Below are 6,929 nucleotides of genomic sequence, written 5' to 3'. Positions count from 1 at the left end.
ATTTGTGATGAAACAAAATAAATAAAGTTCTAAATTGCATTAATTTTAAGTTGCACCAGTGGTGGCTTCAGACTTTCTCGTCATTCTGTTGGACAGGATTGTAAAAATTCCTAAAATGCAGGCCTATTTCAAGGTGGAGTTTATGATTCTAATCCCAACTTGTCAATGCTGGTCAATTTCTGTGAATGTCTCCTCACATATGTATAAATAAATACATATACAGTACAGTAGCTTATACCTTATACTGGTCACGGGCTGTAAGTGTGTCTTAGTTCAAAGCTTTGGTTAGTAAATGAGGATCCTGCACACCAAAAAAAAGTCAGATTAAGCTGGTTTCAAATTGCATATTTAGCTTCTCTCTCCTTTCTCTGTCTGATGGATAGCGGTATGTATTCTCTTCTTTTTTCCATTTTGTCCTCATTATGTTTGGTTCAAACATACCAGTGGTTGCAATACACTTATTGCTTTCTATCTTTTCCCATTTTTATGTTACTTTCTGGTATTTTATCTCCATTTTAATTTCTATTGTTGTAATTGACTGATTTTATTTCACTGCAATACAGAATTTTATTTTGTTCTTGTTTGAACCATCTTAATTAAGTACTTTGTTACTTTGTTTTAAATACAGTTAACTATTATTAGGCTATTACAGTTATTATCATTTTGTCAAGACTTTACATTAGCAGCTTTGTGACATATTTTTGTGGGAAATGAAGACTAGACTTAACTATATCAAAACTAGAGTTTAAGACATTATTATCTTCTCTACTTGCAGAAACCTGTGGTGTACTTTTTGACAGCATGGCACCCCGTAACAAACTAATCACGTTAAGTGTCAGAGCACGGGTTGTGACCTCATCTTCCTGTTATGATGAGCTGTAATAAAATGAGAGGGTGTATTTGTCTGATGACTGGCTGATTTCCTCAGCCAGTCATATGACAGCCCAGACACAATCTGGCGGAAAGAAGAGTCATTGTTTTCTCAAACTCTTTGCGCAGATAGCGCAGACTGTTGGTCCGCCCCTGTCGCGATGCTACGGAAAGTTCGTTAAAAACGTTGGTGAATGACGTGCGTTGACGTAAACCAGACCGGTGGTTTTCTCTTTTTTTTTTGGTACCGAGCGAAGAGGAGATGCACACGGCACTCGAGTGAGGTAACTATATAAAAACCCATTTGTTGTCATTCACTCCCACAACATGGACCCGGACAGCGTTCGCCACGACGTGTAGATGTTAGTAACCACTAATGTGAGCGTGCGTTACGGAATATCTGGCAACGTGTGTTATCGTTGCTCTCTGTAGGCTGTGAGCCAATTCCCTGCGAGTCGTCTCCTAGCTAACGTTAGCTGGCTGAATTGTTGCCTTCCTCTCTAGATTAGCGTTAGCATTAGCCTGTCCGAGAGGGGCGACTGTTGGCTAAACAAACGCGTCGGGCTTTGAACTCGTGCCTCTTGTCAGCTTTCCGGGGCTCGCGGTGGACAATGGCGACTAGCTGTGTGCTGGTGGTGAACGCGTTTTGATGAGTTTAAACGCTGCGGTGTTGTAAAGGCACGTTTCAATGACGAGGAAAGAGGGGTGCTCGGCGTTGCATTATGCGCACCACGTGCGGCGTTTAAGCTCACTCAGTAGACTAGACTGATGAGCGGTATCGCGTCTGTGCTTCTTCAACAGCGTGGCTGCAAGATTGAAAGCAAGACAAACGTATGTGACCGAGTTGTTTTTAAACTGATTGTTTTATTTGCTCCCCGTCAAAGTGCATTTTTACGCCCCCTTATTGGGCGGACACACAGCGACCGTTTTTTGGTCGCATGTACATTTTACATTTAAGCCTCATTGTCCGTGCTGATACATATTCAGTGCGATCTATTGTAACGTAGTACAAACATTTAAATGTGGAAGAGCTTAATTTAGAGCACGCATGAGTAAATGTGTGCCGTTTGCTATAAAGTAACAGTAGTGTGCTGATCACTGAATCACTAAGTGCTGAAGAGCACTTAGCATGTAAAATAGCAGCTTTACACGCATTAATTAGCACAGCTGCCTTAAAAACAGCACAAACAGAACTGTGGCCCCAAATGCATGCTGTAAAATATGATTTTTTTTTTTTTTTAATCATACAGTGCGTCCTCATGAACCAGCCCATTCAATTTACACTGTTGAACTGCAATATTAAAATGTCTGTGGATTAAGCACGTAATCAATGATATGTTTGTCTTGAAAGAAAGATTAAACACTACTCCCGTCCCCTAAAATGTCCTCCGATGATCCTTTGATGATTTTTATGAACTGTCAGAATTGGAGAAATGATATGCAGACGTGCAACAAGTTGTATCTATTTCTCTGTCTACAGTATATAGGTAGTGACTTACACAGTGCAAATGATTCATTAAATCACACACCGGTTATACAAATGTCACCGTATGAGCTCCTGATGCTGAATTAGGCTACGTTTTGAATGTTGGTCATAATATGTACCACGCTATGTAGCTTTATTTCGGCCTGGTCTTGTTCAGGTAAAGGATCGCTTCCTTTTAGTTAAGCTGTGTCTAATATATAATGCCAGCATGTCCCATCAGTTAAAACACAACTAACAACTGTAAAAATTACAAGTGCACCAGTTAAAAATACAATTAACCAAAATGGATTTAGTAAAGCAAGTAGAGCAGACTTTTTATTTGTTGTTGAAGCCAGTTAAAATATATTCAGTGTGGAGCATCCTGGTATTAACTGTTCTGTCTCGTTAACCCCGGTCTAATAAAAGAAGACAAAGAAACGCTATGCCCCCAGGATTAGAGAACCTTTCATCTAATACAACACGTAAGCTTCAGTGTTGACATGTACAATATCTATCGCAATTTAATTTGTGCCATATTTGTAATCTGCGCCTCCACATGCTCCGTGTGGATGAGGCAGGCAGTTCTCATACATACTGTTGAGGATAACGGGTTAGTTATGTTCTGAGTACTGTACTGTTCTTACTTGACCCACATAATGTGGGACCAGGGGCGCAGTTAATTACGCCTATTTTTTTTTTGTCCCCAGACCCGACAGAGCTCCTCCACAACCACATAAGACATTATACAACTTGTGTCCACAGGCTGAGTGCTACTCAACATGACTAGTACACTGACCTTTGTGTGTGATATCGGTGCAGCTCCCCTCGGAGAGTTGAGTTACGTTACCAAACCTTATTCACAACACACCAGTAAGGTGTTTATGATTGCAGCATACAGCTTTAAATTGCAGCTTATAAGGAGCTGTATTTAACAAATTCTGAACATTTAGTACAGCAGCAAACAACTATTAAGCTGTGTGGAGATGCAGTGGAGTCATGTCTACCTGAGCAGAGGATGAAGTCACCCTCTCTCTATGTGTGTCGTTATCCGAGCCTCTCCTTGCCATGCATGCTTTCAGTGCACGTTAGCGTGCCCCGCTGGTTAGCTCGCGGGCATTTGGTCTCGGAGGCGTAATAGTGCCCACCCTCGGGTTCCCTCTCAAGTGAACACTGCTCTGTCAGCACTTCACTGTAGTTTGCACCGTTGGCGCCGTTGGCACCATTTGCCGTTGAGAGCCGGTGAGAAGCAATCAAAATGCTCCCAAAAACTCTGATCTTTCACCTTTTTTAAGGATATTATGCACAGACTAACACTGTGTAATCACGCGTTTTAATACTGTTACATTGTCACACGTATACAGTTGTGTGAAAAAGTGTTTGCCCCCTTCCTGATTTCTTATTTTTTTGCATGTTTGTCACACTTAAATGTTTCAGATCATCAAACAAATTTAAATATTAGACAAAGATAACACAAGTAAACACAAAATGCAGTTTTTAAATGAAGGTTTTTATTATTAAGGGGGAAAAAAAAATCCAAACCTACATGGCCTGTGTGAAAAAGTGATTGCCCCCTAAACCTAATAACTGGTTGGGCCACCCTTAGCAGCAACAACTGCAATCAAGCGTTTGCGATAACTGGCAATGAGTCTTTTACAGGGCTGTAGAGGAATTTTGGCCCACTCATCTTTGCATAATTGTTGTAATTCAGCCACATTGGAGGATTTTCGAGCATGAACCGCCTTTTTAAGGTCATGCCACAGCATCTCAATCGGATTCAGCTTGGGACTTTGACTAGGCCACTCCAAAGTCTTCATTTTGTTTTTCTTAAGCCATTCAGAGGTGGACTTGCTGGTGTGTTTTGGATCATTGTCCTGCTGCAGAACCCAAGTGCGCTTCAGCTTGAGGTCACGAACAGATGGCCGGACATTCTCCTTCAGGGTTTTTTGGTAGACAGCAGAATTCATGGTTCCATTTACCACAGCAAGTCTTCCAGGTCCTGAAGCAGCAAAACAGCCCCAGACCACCACACTACCACCAACATATTTTACTGTTGGTATGATGTTCCTTTTCTGAAATGCCGGGTTACTTTTACGCCAGATGTAATGGGACATACACCTTCCAAAAAGTTCAACTTTTGTCTCGTCAGTCCACAGAGTATTTTCCCAAAAGTCTTGGGGATCATCAAGATGTTTTCTGGCAAAACTGAGACAAGCCTTTATGTTCTTTTTGCTCAGCAGTGGTTTTCATCTTGGAACTCTGCCATGCAGGCCATTTTTGCCCAGTCTCTTTCTTATGGTGGAGTCATGAACACTGACCTTAATTGAGGAAAGTGAGGCCTGCAGTTCTTTGGATGTTGTTCTGGGGTCTTTTGTGACCTCTTGGATGAGTCGTCGCTGCGCTCTTGGGGTAATTTTGGTCGGCCGGCCACTCCTGGGAAGGTTCACCACTGTTCCATGTTTTCGCCATTTGTGGATAATGGCTCTCACTGTGGTTCGCTGGAGTCCCAAAGCTTTAGAAATGGCTTTGTAACCTTTTCCAGACTGATAGATCTCAATTACTTTGTTTCTCAGTTGTTCCTGAATTTCTTTGGATCGCAGCATGATGTCTAGCTTTTGAGGATCTTTTGGTCTACCTCACTTTGTCAAGCAGGTCCTATTTAAGTGATTTCTTGATTGAGAACAGGTGTGGCAGTAATCAGGCCTGGGTGTGGCTAGAGAAATTGAACTCAGCTTTCCAAAGATGTGATAAACCACAGTTAATTTATGTTTTAACAGGGGGGGGGCAATCACTTTTTCACACAGGGCCATGTAGGTTTGGATTTTTTTTCCCCCTTAATAATAAAAACCTTCATTTAAAAACTGCATTTTGTGTTTACTTGTATTATCTTTGTCTAATATTTAAATTTGTTTGATGATCTGAAACATTTAAGTGTGACAAACATGCAAGAAATCAGGAAGGGGGCAAACACTTTTTCACACAACTGTACATGTTGTGTTGCCTTTGTAATGTAGTTAACAGCTGCCAAAGTACACTTATATGATTGAGTTCTGGAAAAGGAGAATCGAGGCTCAGCGAACCCTTACAGATGGGACCTCATGAGTTTTCTTTTTTTTTGATCCGTGAATTACAATGCAACCAACTTTGTCTCTCATACCAAATATGTACGCTGTTGCTGAAATTGTGTTTTGGTCTGGGCTTTGCTGGCTGAACATCTAAAGTAGGCTTACCGTATGTGGATGGAAAACCCAGACGTGGGTTCTATTTCCAGATTGTTTTGTTACTTATTTGTCGGATTACACCCTGATACAAAGAAAGCAGACACAATGAACACAGGAATACACCGGTCATATCCTGGCTTGGAATTGTTGTTAGGATTTTTGACTTTCTGTTGTTTCGGTTCCACTGAGGACAAAGCGACAATAGAAAGGCCTTATTATGAACCATACTGATGCTGAAATCAAGCCCAAAAATCCAAGAATGACCTCCCAACCGCTACATTACACTAACGTTTTGGGTGATATTTTTTGTATATGGCTGAATATTGTTTACAGCTTCTATGTGTTTAACAATATGCCACTTTTTGTGCCCTGCAATAGAATTAATAATGGCCTTTGGCATTTGTCCGCTGTAATTACAGTCAATCACCTGAGTCGAATTTTGTAGCATTATATTTAGAATGTCACAAGCCAGTGTTCTTAGGAGCTTACAGGTAAAAGGGAAGTTAAAATCAGTCCTAAATAAATGTAACCTTACCTTGATACCTTACAGTACAAACCCCTGGGTGAAAACCACCAGTGCTTCCAGCTGCATGTTCCTTATAAGAACTGTGTAAACATCGGGCCTGGCGGCTGAATTTGTTTTCGTGCTCAGCATGATCACAATCTGCTGCACACGTAACACCATTCCCACACTCCTGCTGTTTTTACGATACGGCGCTTTTATGCAGACGGGGCATTTTTTGAGTCATGATAGCTAATATTTTTCAACCAATACATCCAATCTAACCTCAGCCAGCCTCAGCTATTTTTTGTTGTTGTCGCATAACCGCTTTTTAGCTTGAGCACTGTCCACATTAGGCGTCAGTTTAATGTAGAAATATATATTGTTCCCACCACCGTTCAATGCATGTAGGATGAGGCGTGGGTCAGTCCAGCTCAGCACTGACGTAGGTGGACCAAACTTAGCGAGGATCATTTTTACCTAGGACAGTCTGCTGTAACAAACCTTTGCTGATTTACACCTAGGCAAAATGGTCAGACTGGCCCACCACACACGAACACCGTGAGTAGCTGGTCAGGTGCTCCCTGACTGCTCAAACATGCAGACACACGCACACATTCCCGCCCTGTGCCTCCCCTCCTCTCTCTACAAATTAGTTAAGTCGCTGGACTCAAAAGCCTCAAAAACATTCAACCTGTGACTTATGTCAGCGCCGGCGTGAACCTTTTGTATCGGTGCGCCGCGAACTCCTGTTTCTTTTGGAGGGGCTTATTGGTGACTGAAGGTAAGCATCGCTCTGTTTTGCCAAGGTGTTGTTTCTTTACCGCGTGTGTGTGTGTGTGTGTGTGTGTGTGTGTGTGTGTGTGTGTGTGTG

At 41.8% G+C, this 6,929-nt stretch overlaps 1 protein-coding gene across 3 annotated transcripts in view; it reads left to right on the top strand.

The window, feature by feature from the left end:
• Window positions 1–1,015: 1,015 nt before the first annotated feature.
• slc39a10 (solute carrier family 39 member 10) overlaps window positions 1,016–6,929 on the top strand; it is a 29,881-nt gene continuing 23,967 nt past the window's right edge. Inside the window, exon 1 of one of the 3 annotated variants that reach the window (XM_031874994.1) lies at window positions 1,016–1,154. The gene's annotated coding sequence lies outside the window, so the exon portion shown is untranslated. Of the gene's footprint in view, window positions 1,702–5,256; window positions 6,840–6,929 lie in introns of those variants that run through there. The other 2 variants (XM_031874993.1, XM_031874990.1) reach the window with 2 other exon arrangements.

This window comes from Anarrhichthys ocellatus, unplaced genomic scaffold, assembly GCF_004355925.1.
Source record: "Anarrhichthys ocellatus isolate YVR2014 unplaced genomic scaffold, GSC_Weel_1.0 scaffold86, whole genome shotgun sequence".
Taxonomy (NCBI): domain Eukaryota; kingdom Metazoa; phylum Chordata; class Actinopteri; order Perciformes; family Anarhichadidae; genus Anarrhichthys; species Anarrhichthys ocellatus.
This window is presented reverse-complemented; position numbering and strand designations above follow the sequence as displayed.